Source organism: Adiantum capillus-veneris, chromosome 12, assembly GCF_014529385.1.
Source record: "Adiantum capillus-veneris isolate H3 chromosome 12, ASM1452938v2, whole genome shotgun sequence".
NCBI classification, from domain to species: domain Eukaryota; kingdom Viridiplantae; phylum Streptophyta; class Polypodiopsida; order Polypodiales; family Pteridaceae; genus Adiantum; species Adiantum capillus-veneris.
Window position 1 is genome coordinate 152,051,933 of NC_140942.1, and position 8,459 is coordinate 152,060,391.

The window sequence follows — 8,459 nt, forward strand, 5'->3', positions numbered from 1 at the left end:
AACGTGTCCAGTACCCTACGTCTGAGGAGGAGTGGCGGAAGTGTTAGGAGACGAGGCTGTGGACCCCATCGGGGATAGAGGAGGGGGGGGGGGAGGCGGGGCGGCAACAACTGAGGGAGGAGGAGGTGGTGGTGGAGGAACAGAAGAGGACGGGGACTCCTCAAGCAAGTCCTGCTGAAGGGGGTCAAAACGGTTCCCAATCGGAACCCAATGCTGCTGAGTTGCAAAAGGTTGGCCACCAGGAGGAGCAGTGGGGTGAGCTCTCTCCTGACGGCGGCGGCCGGGCACCTGCTCCCAACCATCAGCTGGCTGGTCACTGGTCTCTATCGAAGTAACAGCCTGTGCATCCTGTGTACCTGGCTGCTTGGCATGCTTAGCCTTGGGAGGCTGCACATGCGCTGTGGGTCGAGGTCTCTTGCGAGGACAGGCCTTTGCCATATGGCCCATCTGCCTACATATGAAACACTGGCTCAGGAGACCTGAATACTCCACACTCTGTCTGATCCATCCCCCACTTACCCTAGGCAGCAGTACCACCTTGGGGAGGGAGTGCGCGTCACGAACGAGAACCCGCACAAAAGGTAGACCTGCGACCTTGGCCACAACTGAAGCTGTCGTGCGTTGAGACTCCAGAACTGTCCCAAACATGAAACCAATCCTGGGTAAGAGGGGATGATACTCTCGCCTCAGGCCAAGGAAACAAACCGAAATCAGTAAGTCTGTCTCCTCCTCGAGCACGTCTGTAGTGGGGTCAAAACTGTGATGCCAACGTCGGAAGTAAGCTCGAGCTACTCTGATGCCGAGTAGGCTCATCGAAATCACCTTGATCGTGATATCTGCAGACTTGAACTCGACCTGGTAATACCCTCTCTCGAGGATCTGGATATCTGTCATCTTGCCCACATCGGAGAGAAGACGGGCATGTAGTAAATCCCGAACCTCGCTCCGACTGGGCCGAGTGCCAATGATCTTACAGATAACGGAAGTGGCTTGCAAGCGCTTCACTTCGGCCATCAAGCTCGCTTGCTCCTCTGGCAAAAGAGCAAGTCGAAGGGTCGGCTCCGCGGTGTCGAGCGATGGGGCTTCAGTAAAGTCCCTCTGAGGTGAAGCAGAAGCCGCCATTCTCTGTCTGCTGCTGAGTCGAGAAAGGCGAGAAGGACGCGAAGCTCCCAGAAGGCCGTGGGGACAGACTCCTGCGAGCAAAAAAAAAGGAGGGGGAAGGGAGGCAATGTATGCGGGAATGTAAGGGACGGGCGAGCGGGGGGACTGAGGCGCAGGGGTCGGGCACAGGCTGGGGCTCGCTGAAGCGGGATGGGGGCTGAGGTGGGCAGGGCTGGATGCGCACTGGCTGGCTGGCTGCACGCAGGCAGGCAGCGCGAAGGCAGCAGAAGGAGGGGGGGGGGGGGGGAGAGGATGGAGAGAGAGAGGGGCTAAGGGAGCATGCGCAGGAAAATGGGGGAAGGTAGCGGTAGCGAGCAAGGCTTTCGAATTTTGCATTGCGACCAATTGTTTACATTCTTTACATCTCCTCTATGCAAAGGCTTGACCCAATTAGTACTTCAATCACGAGGCATATCATGTTGAAGTGCAAGTTGAACATATCACACATCTACTCATGTGTAAAATCTCCCGTCCATTTAATCATCTCCAGCTTGATACCTTGAAGACTCCCGCTTTGCGAGTGGCCAACTTTTCAGGCCCACCGCATATATCCTCAATAGTAAAAAAAAGAGGGCATACATGGGAGTGAACCATAAAATGACATTTTTTAACAATTTGGTTGATCATATAGTTGTCTACAATGTGTGTACATATCCACAAGACTCAAGTTACCAAAATTCTTAAACCGCTTGCCCCGTAAGTTTCTCCAAAATCTTCCATATGCACGTGCCTTTTCTTGAACTTCAAAAAATTATTGCTTGACTTCCCATCTTCTTCTCTTCTTTTGAATCAATGCTTTGTATGTATACAAAGGACTGTCTTTGTTCATAGTTGCATCAAGCTGTATCAAGGACTTTCGAGCATCTTGGCATTCTTTATTAAACCACCTTTTACGTGATCTATCTTTGTTGATACCATGGACATGCTTTATGGCAAAGCATTCTTTCGCACAAGAAAAAATAACTTTCTTGAAAGCTTCCCATTTAGTTTCTAATGGTGCATCATATTGAAGGTTTGTCATCCATAACTTTTGCTCAACCATTTCAATGTACATTGATGCCCGTTTGAAATACATACATAGTGATAACTTCTCTTCCCTTTGGCTGAGATTATCATGCTTAGGTGCTTCTTCACATGCAAGGTTAATACATAAGGTCCAATGTTCTTATTCCGACGTCCATTGGCCAAACATAATACTCTTTATGCAATACATGATGGCTTCGGAGAGTAGCATATGTTAATCACACTATCCCCATTATGTTTTCTACATGTAAGTCCATTGTTTCTACTCCACAAAGATACACCATTGGCATTGATCATACCCGTGCTATTACACATGTATGAAAGTAACTTTCCATAGTGATCCGGCTCTTTCTCATCCATTGAAGTACGATCATACAAGTAAACTTTCTCCAACTCCCTTGAAATGTATAGCACATCAAATTGTTGAGTATTATGTTGCAATGTTTATGTGCGAGCATTTATATCTCAGAGACAATAACATCACCTTCGCCTTTGAAATAAGCAATGTCCTCTTTTAACTCAAAAAATGGTTGATCTCTATCCATGCAAGCATTAAAGGGGGAATCATGATATGAGGAATGCAGCAACCGGCTACAAAAATGGGTGCATGTGCTTTTTGATGTCATAATTTTCATCTATACATAATGTTTGTACTTGTCATCTTTCACAATTGATACAATATCTTTCAATCCTTTCTTAACCATACATGCTACCTCTCCTTGCCCTCTTTGTTGCTTGAGATTCTTTGACCACATCAATGAATAAACGTTGTAATCATCCAAGCCGTTAATCCTTTGTGTATCATGCTCCAAAGTTTCAACAAGAAGTACAACATCAGCTTTGCTTGTTAGTTCATCAATGCCAACCCCCGCATTCTATGGGTATCCATTGTAATTCAAAAAGCATATTTTCAATTGTCACTCGGTCTCATAGGTCGCGCATTTCCTATTTTCTCGAGGGACTTGCCTCCTCCTTAGGCACATTTTCTTCGTGAGAGATCTCCTTGTTTTTCTTATTCCTCTCCTCATATGCCTTGAGACACATATTTGTTGCTTAATAGTGCGATCGTCACATACAAAACATTTTGTATCCCTCAAATAGATCCAACTATTATCAAGGATAATCTTTCATTTTCTCTCATTTGGCATGGTGCATACAATTGGCCGTTCTCCCGAACGAGGAGCCCTTTGCTTACCCACTCTATGTGCTCCATAGACCATAACACTGGACATGCCAAAGTGGGTATTGAAGAAATTATCGATAACAATGGCAAGAGAAGGAGGCGTCTCTAAATTCGCTTCGGAAATTCCACGAATAACAATGCTCTTAGAACGTCGCTCCCGTTCCTTCAACTCCTCCATATCCACAATCTCAACATTCTTTGTTTGAGCCAAAGCTTGCATGAGAGAGAGAGAGAGAGAGAGAGAGAAATGGAAATGAAATGAAATATTATATTAACGTCTTCAAAAGGCCAAAGTAGCCTATGAGACTAGAAAGTTATAATATGGTGGAACTAATACAAAGTCTGAGTAATGAAATAAAAATACTATAGAATCCTAAGCTGCTAGATATGAGCTAAGCAACTAGCTGGGCTTGTGTAGGATATAAGTAGGGGGTGAAGTGAGTAGGGAGGCTAAGATAACACAGTGTGGGTGTATCCTCAGAAAGAGCTAAATCACAAGAGATCCAACATCGATCGCTAGCGGATCTCATCAATCTCCTCCATGGTCAGTAGTCTGATGAGCGTCGTGCATGTTGGGCCGAAGTGATCGGAATCCTCTAATGCAACATCCGTCGATGTTGTGTAGTCCTCCGCAGTTGTGGGTGTCTGGATCTCCCTAGCTCGGTCGCTCGGTCGATCAGTGTGCCTCTAGTGTGAGGAGAATGTGGACTCTCCTGTGGTAGTAGCTCCTCTGGGTGTCCAGTGTCTATTCTAAAGAAGTCTATGATCCTTCTCTGAGACTGTCTAGCCTCTCCTTTCATCAAGCTCTCTCTGTGTGTGCGCAGCTCAAGCAAAAACAATTCCAAGCATCTCTGGTCCTCATACCCCATGATTAGAGAGTGGTCCAAAGCCTTCTTTGAAGAGGCAATGAAAGCGGCCTCGTATCTCGTAGTAGACTGAGCAGTGGCATGTGTAGTGCAACTCTGTCTCAGGCTCCATGTGACAAGGGGGCCGGGGCATGTCCTAGCCTCTGCTGCATAGTCACATGAAACGGCGTTTTGGGAGGGGAAAACGGGAACGGAGTTTCCCCACCGTTTCGGTCCGGCCGAAACGGCGTTTTGGCATGAAATTTTTTATGACGTTCAATTTGGGCAAAAATCGTCAGCGCTGGTTTTTTCAAACAGAAATGCGTGGCCGATTTTTCTCTGCAAGCGAAACGCAAGGCAGTGATTGTTGTAGGTACAGATTTTGCCCCCTTTGCGCACCTGATTCTATTGGTTTGCGTTGGCATCTAATGCCATCTGAGTTCTACGCTATCTGAGTTCTATCAACGTGTGTGGGTTTTGTGGGCGGATTTGTGCGTACCTTGCAAGGCACCCTGTCACCTAGTTCTTGACTCTTCACGCACACCATGACAGACCCATATTGGAGGTATGTGACCAACTTGGCCGGCTATGGAGGAAAAGGGGGCTCAAAAAAATGGAGATGCAACTTTTGTGGGCTTGAGAAGACAGAGAGTGTGACTCGTGTGAAAGACCATCTTGGGCATGTACCTGGCAAGGATATGGCACCTTGTGAACACGTCCCAGCTGATGTGAAAACTGGGCTTGCAAAATGGAAAGCAAAACGTTTGGCTTTGGTCGACATTGAAGAGGAGACTCAAACAAGTCAGAGTGCAGGAGAAGCAAGCCAATTGAGCTAAAAAAGAAGTCGATTGGAGTCCGCAACAGGAAGTGCAGGTGTGTCATCGACTTCTCTTGCAAAAAAGACTCCTTTGCCAAATGTTGATGTAGGTGGTCTATCACTCTCCAATCTGCAAGCATTAAAGCTGGCATTCAAAAGCAAGCTATGAAGATAGCTACTAGTGAGGTGACATGCCTCTTCATAAGATGTGCTATTCCATTCAATGTGGCCAGAACTAAGCAATGGAAGAGGACAATGAGGGCAGTGAGTCGCATAGGATGTGAGTGGGAAGGTCCTTCATCTAAGACCTTGCGCACACGGGAGCTTAAGAAGGAGAAGATATGTGTAGAGACTTAGCTTGATTTCCTGAAGGAAACATGGAAGAAGTATGGATGCACTATTCTATGTGATGGGTGGTCAGATGTGCGCAAGAGAAGTGTCTACAATGTCTTGATTTCTTCATGCAAGGGAACTATGTTTTGGAAGGCCATAGATGCTTCAGGTGCAGGTGTCACTGTGAAAGGTTCTTACATCTTTGGACAAATTAAAAGGGTCATTGAGGAGATTGGAAAAGAGCATGTTGTGCAAGTAGTGACTGACAATGGCAGCAATTGTGTATCAGCAGGACACATGTTGGAAAATGAGTTTCCTACCCTTGTGTGGACACCTTGTGCTTCTCACTCCTTGGACTTGCTCATTGAGGATATTGGCAATATACCTTGGGTAAGTGAGCTCTTTGCTACTGCTAGGAAGCTGGTCAAGTTTGTGACTAAGAGGCCTAAAGCACTCATCATGTTTCGAGCCAACAGTACATTGGAGCTCTTGAAGCCCTTCTCCACTAGGTTTGCTTACATGTTCATTGTGCTTGAGCGTCTCATTAGAGTGCGGCCAAATCTTATACGCACCATTAGCTGTGATGAATGGCTTGCTTGGAATGACATTACTAAGCCAAGGTTCCTTGAGTTCCGGCGTAATATTTTCAATGAATCTTGGTGGGTGGAGGCGGAGGCATTGGTAAAATCCTTGAATCCAATCTACACGGTTCTACGCATCACCGACATGGAGGGGAGCGCATTAGGCTACTCTACGAGTACATGGATCAAATTGGGGAAGCTCTCAACAGGAATGCATACTTGCCATCAGAAAAGTAAGTCCTATCTCATTTGTAGCTACTTAAATCTCATGTTTTAATTGGCTGAATTTTATTTTCCCCTTTGTTTAAGTCATATGTGTCATGTCATTCGATGTCACAAGGTTGATGAGTTGAGGGAGGTGTGGGAATCACGATGGAATGGGTTTCACAAACCAATCCATGCTGTGGCGCACGTGTTACACCCATTATGGCATAGTGAAGACCAATTTTTGTCAAATGAGCTAGACAAGGGATTTCAAGAGTATGTGGCAAAGTACACGCGCGGTGATGTAACGATGGCAAGAAGAATAGAAGATGATTTGCTAGCCTTTCGGAATCAAAGCAGTCACTTTGGTCGAGCCACTGCAAAGCTTCGGGACACACAACTCCAGCCTGTCTCATGGTGAGAGAAGTATGGGAATTGTGCACCTACTTTGGTAAATATGCTTTCTTAATCTCCCATAATACATTCTAGGCTTTGCCATTTAAGCTTTGCAAATCCAAGTGTTAAATGAAACTTTTCCCCTTTATTGTCATGTGTTGTTTGTAGAAACGCCTTGCCATTCGAGTCCTCTCACAAGATTGTGCTGTTGGTCCTTGTGAGAGGAATTGGAGTACTTGGGACCTCTTCCATACAAAGAAGAGAACTAAGTTGACAACCTTGCAACTTGAGCGATTGGTGTTTTATAATTGCAACTTACAATTGTTGGAGAAGCTTTCTGACTCCCCTGAGCCTACACAGGTCAATGTCAATAAAATTGACATTGAGAAGGTGCGTGACATTCCAGATATCCCACAACAAGAGCGTGATTTGTATGCCTTGCTCTATGAGGAGGCTATTGCTCCAGCTCATGATACAAGGGGAGAGCGGGGACAAAGGAGAGTTGCTCAAGTTGCTAGCAATAGTGCAATTGTAGCTTCAACGAGTGCAACAGAGTCCTCTTCCTCTTCTTCCAATGGGGAGAGCGAAGAGGATGAGGCACAGGATGATGCTCAGCACTCAGATTCTTGAGCATGATCATTCACATTATGGACTACTATTTTGATTATGGACCCTATCTTATGTTTGCAGTGATTTCAGTGATATATACCCTATTTTGATTATGGACCCTATCTTATGTTTGCTCACCTTTGATCGTGTTTTATGACATTGATGTTTTGGATCATGGATACTATGAGCCATTGCTCTTGACATTTTGATTGTATCATGTGTGATTGTATCTTGGTTTGACTCGTCACAATACTAGGTTCTAGTTTGAAAATAGTCTATGAAATGGTAAGTTGTAAACTTGTAACTAGTAGGTTTACCGTTTTTGTGTTTGAGCATTAAGTTTGAAACTTTTGAATTAGGTCTTCTCATTTTTCAATTCTAAATGACCTATGGCCCCTCCTAGGCTACTTGTTTTATGAAATACATTGTTTGCAAATTGAAATAAAACAGTGCCGTTTCTCAACCCTTTCTGCCTCGGGCGAAACTCCGAAACACCGGTTTTTCCGTTTCCGTTTCTCCCGTTTCCGTTTCTACCGTTTCCGTTTCGGGTGGTGACTATGCTCTGCTGGCACTCCGCTGTATCTCGCAGTCTCGGCCCGAACCTGGTGTGAAGATGTGCGTATCTAGCCAATAGCACATCGTATCCCATGAGACAAGTGGGTGTCCGTGTATCTGGGTCTTCTCACAAAGATGTCCTCTGTAGGCTAGAGAAGTTGCTTTCTATAGAAAGCCATCTTCGTGCCCAGCTCATGTGCCGGTTGTATCCATGTCCTCTTGGTGTCTAACTGAGTCAGGTCCTAGCGAATGAGCCTGGTGATCTCGGACTGTGTAATAGTCAGAGAGGGTGCATCCAATGAGACTAGAAGGGGGGCAATATGTCCATGTTGAACCCATGTGCCTAATGTCATCTCCCCATACTAGCATGATGTATCTCCCTGCATGGCTAACCGTTGAGAGGACTCAAGTGCTAGGCGGGCATATCTATCTCTAGAAAGGTCCCACAGGTGGAGACTGATCTGGTGAGTGCCTCAACCACTATTTGGGAGGTAGCTAGCTCTGCTCGGATAATGTCACGTGGTACTGAAGCCTTGGCTCTAATAAGCCACGAGATCATAGAGACCAGAGGCTTCTCCATGTTTCCCTATCTATTAGTGCGACCCGACCTCCCATGATGGTCCAATGAAGGTCCCATATCTCAGCTCCATAGAGCAATGCAGAAGCCACCAAAGTGTCAAAGAGCCAGAGTTTCGTCCGAGGATCCTAAAACTGAATCTGTGAGCACATCCTCTTCAATCTATCCAATGCAG

The 8,459-nt window shown here is 45.8% G+C and overlaps 1 pseudogene; it reads left to right on the forward strand.

The window, feature by feature from the left end:
• Positions 1-4,757: 4,757 nt before the first annotated feature.
• Positions 4,758-7,173, forward strand: LOC147446687 (uncharacterized; annotated as a pseudogene).
• Positions 7,174-8,459: the final 1,286 nt, after the last annotated feature.